At 38.2% G+C, this 3629-nt stretch overlaps 1 non-coding gene across 1 annotated transcript; it reads right to left on the reverse strand.

Moving 5' to 3' along the window:
* Window positions 1-2228: 2228 nt before the first annotated feature.
* LOC130983502 (small nucleolar RNA R71) lies at window positions 2229-2336 on the reverse strand. Its single transcript, XR_009087487.1, has one exon. It is a non-coding gene; the product is annotated as a small nucleolar RNA R71 (small nucleolar RNA).
* Between the last annotated feature and the right edge of the window lie 1293 nt (window positions 2337-3629).

Below are 3629 nucleotides of genomic sequence, written 5' to 3' on the forward strand. Positions count from 1 at the left end.
CAAGCTTTTGGTAACATCAGTGCCAAGATCCGGCAACAACATCAAGTTTTTGGTGTTATTGCCCGGGATTGTTTAGGCTGGACAACTGACGGTTCATCTTGTTGCTTAGATTAGGTATTTTTTTTTTTTCGAAATTCTTGAAGATGAATTCTAGAGTTTCATGATGATTTGTTGAAATCTGGCTGGCTGAGAAGCCATGTCTAATCTCATTGGACCGAAGTTTCAACTTATCACCACAAGAACTTGTTGATTTCTTATCAATCTTGCTTTTGGAGCAGTGATTTGCTAAGGCTTGGTTGGCCTCTGGCCATGTCTAGTGTTTTGGACCGAAGCTTTCTTTGAAAGCTTGGCTGGCTGTGAAGCCATGTCTAATTCCTGGACCGGAGTCTTAGACTAGCATTGCACTGATTCCTGGAATTCTCATTAAGAATTTTGATACCTTTTCCCATTTAATTTTCGAAAAACACAAAAAAATTTACAAAATCATAAAAAGACCAAAAATATTTGATATTTCTTGCTTAAGTTTAGTGTCTCATCCTAAGTTTGGTGTCAAATGCATGTTTTTGTTATAATTTTCGAATCCATGCATATATTTTTTTTGTTTTGATCTTTGAATTCTATTGACTTGAAGTATTTTGTGTGTCTCATATAGTGTCAGTGGCACACAAACTGCTAAGTTTGGTGTCTTGCATGCATTGTTAATTGATTCTTGTTGCATTTTGATTATAAAAAAAAAATTCAAAAATATTTTTAATTTGTGTCTTTTCAAGTCAATGATACAAAGAATTGAAGATTCAGAACATACTGCAGAGGAATTACACAGAAAAAAACTGAGCATTCAAAAATGCCCAGTGAAGAAGGCAGACTGGCGTTTAAACGCCAGCCAGGGCACCTGGTTGGGCGTTTAACGCCCAAAGAGGTAGCACTTTGGGCGTTAAACGCCAGAATGTATACCATTCTGGGCGTTTAACGCCAGGATGGTGCTAGGGGGAAGATTTTGTTTTCAAATCAATTTTTTTTTAGTTTTTCAAAATCAAATCTTTTTCAAATCAAATCTTTTCAATCAAATGTTTTCAAAATCAATTTCTTTCCTTTTTAAAAGATACTTACTAACAATTAATGATTTGATTGAACATCTCAAAATTGTTGCCTTTTCTGTTGAGAAAGGTTTTATGTTTGAATCATATCTTTTCTTGTTAGGCAAGTTATTAATTTTTAAAAATCAAATCTTTTTCAAATTGTTTTCAAATTATATCTTTTAAAAATGTTTTCAAATCATATCTTCTCAATCACATCTCTTTGACCATAACTTTTCAATCATATCTTCTTAACCACATCTTTTTCAAAATAGTTTTCAATCAAATCTTTTTGATGTCTAATTTCAAAATCTTTTTTTCGAAAATCACTTAACTTCTTTCCCACTTTTGTTTTCGAAAATCAATTAGTGTTCTTCAAAAATGTTTTCAAAATTTTATAATTAATTTTCGAAAATTATCCCCCCCTTCTTCTTCACATCCTTCTATTTATGGAGTATCACTCCTTCTTAATGCACAATTCGAACTATATCTGATCAAGTTCGAATTCTCCTTCTTCTTTCTTATATTTCTCTTTTCCTCTGACACCTAAAGGGATCTCTATACTGTGACATAGAGGATTCCACACTTTCTTGTTCTCTTCTCTTTCATATGAGCAGGAGCAGAGACAAAGGCATTCTTGTTGAGGCTGATCCTGAACCTGAAAGGACCTTGAAGAGAAAGCTAAGAGAAGCCAAAGCACAACTCTCTTTAGAGCACCTGACCGAATTCTTCAAGGAAGAAGAACAAATGGCAGCCGAAAACAACAACAATGCCAACAATGCAAGGAAGGTGCTTGGTGACTTTACTGCACCTACTCCTGATTTCTATGGGAGAAGCATCTCTATCCCTGCCATTGGAGCAAACAACTTTGAGCTTAAGCCTCAATTAGTTTCTCTAATGCAACAGAATTGCAAGTTTCATGGACTTCCAATGGAAGATCCTCATCAGTTTTTAGCTGAGTTCTTGCAAATCTGTGACACAGTCAAGACTAATGGGGTTAACCCTGAGGTCTATAGACTGATGCTATTCCCTTTTGCTGTGAGAGACAGAGCTAGAATATGGTTGGACTCCCAACCTAAAGAAAGCCTGGACTCTTGGGAAAAGCTAGTCAATGCCTTCTTGGCAAAGTTCTTTCCACCACAAAGATGGAGTAAGCTTAGAGTGGAAGTCCAAACCTTCAGACAGAAGGATGGAGAATCCCTCTATGAAGCTTGGGAAAGATACAAACAATTAATCAGAAAATGTCCCTCTGACATGCTTTCTGAATGGAGCATCATAGGTATTTTCTATGATGGTCTCTCTGAACTATCCAAGATGTCTTTGGATAGCTCTGCTGGAGGATCTCTTCATCTGAAGAAGACACCTACTGAGGCTCAAGAACTGATTGAAATGGTTGCAAATAACCAATTCATGTACACTTCTGAAAGGAATCCTGTGAACAATGGGACTAGTCAGAAGAAAGGAGTTCTTGAAATTGATACTCTGAATGCCATTTTGGCTCAGAATAAAATATTGACTCAACAAGTCAATCTGATTTCTCAAAGTCTGTCTAGAATGCAAAATGCACCAAACAGTACTAAGGATGCTTCATCTGAGGAAGAAGCTTATGATCCTGAGAACCTTTCAATGGAAGAGGTAAATTACCTGGGAGAACCCTATGGTAACACCTATAACTCTTCATGGAGAAATCACCCAAATCTCTCATGGAAGAATCAAGAGAGACCTCAACAAGGTTTCAATAATAATGGTGGAAGAAGCAGGTTTAACAATGGTAAACCTTTTCCATCATCTTCTCAGCAACAGACAGAGAGCTCTAAGCAGAATACCTCTGACTTAGCAACCATGGTCTCTGATCTAATCAAAACCACTCAAAGTTTCATGACTGAAACTAGATCCTCCATTAGGAATTTGGAAGGACAAGTGGGTCAGCTGAGCAAGAAAATTACTGAACTTCCCCCAAGCACTCTCCCAAGTAACACTGAAGAAAATCCAAAAGGAGAGTGCAAAGCCATAAATATGGTCGAATTCTGGGAGGAAGAAGAGGCAGTGAACGCCACTGAGGAAGGCCTCACTGGACGTCCACTGGCCTCCAATGAGTTCCCCAATGAGGAACCTTGGGAATCTGAGGCTCAAACTGAGACCATAGAGATTCCCTTGGACTTACTACTGCCTTTCATGAGCTCTGATGAGTATTCTTCCTCTGAAGAGGATGAGTATGTCACTGAAGAGCAAGTTGCTAAATACCTTGGAGCAATCATGAAGCTGAATGACAGGTTATTTGGAAATGAGACTTGGGAGGATGAACCCCCTTTGCTCACCAAAGAACTGGATAACTTGTCTAGGCAGCAATTGCCTCAAAAGAGGCAGGATCCTGGGAAGTTTTCTATACCTTGTACCATAGGCACCATGACCTTCAAGAAGGCCTTGTGTGACTTGGGGTCAAGTGTAAACCTCATGCCCCTCTCTGTAATGGAGAAATTAGGGATCTTTGAGGTGCAAGCTGCAAAAATCTCACTAGAGATGGCAGACAACTCAAGAAAACAAGCCCATGGA

Source organism: Arachis stenosperma, chromosome 5, assembly GCF_014773155.1.
Source record: "Arachis stenosperma cultivar V10309 chromosome 5, arast.V10309.gnm1.PFL2, whole genome shotgun sequence".
Taxonomy (NCBI): Eukaryota; Viridiplantae; Streptophyta; class Magnoliopsida; order Fabales; family Fabaceae; genus Arachis; species Arachis stenosperma.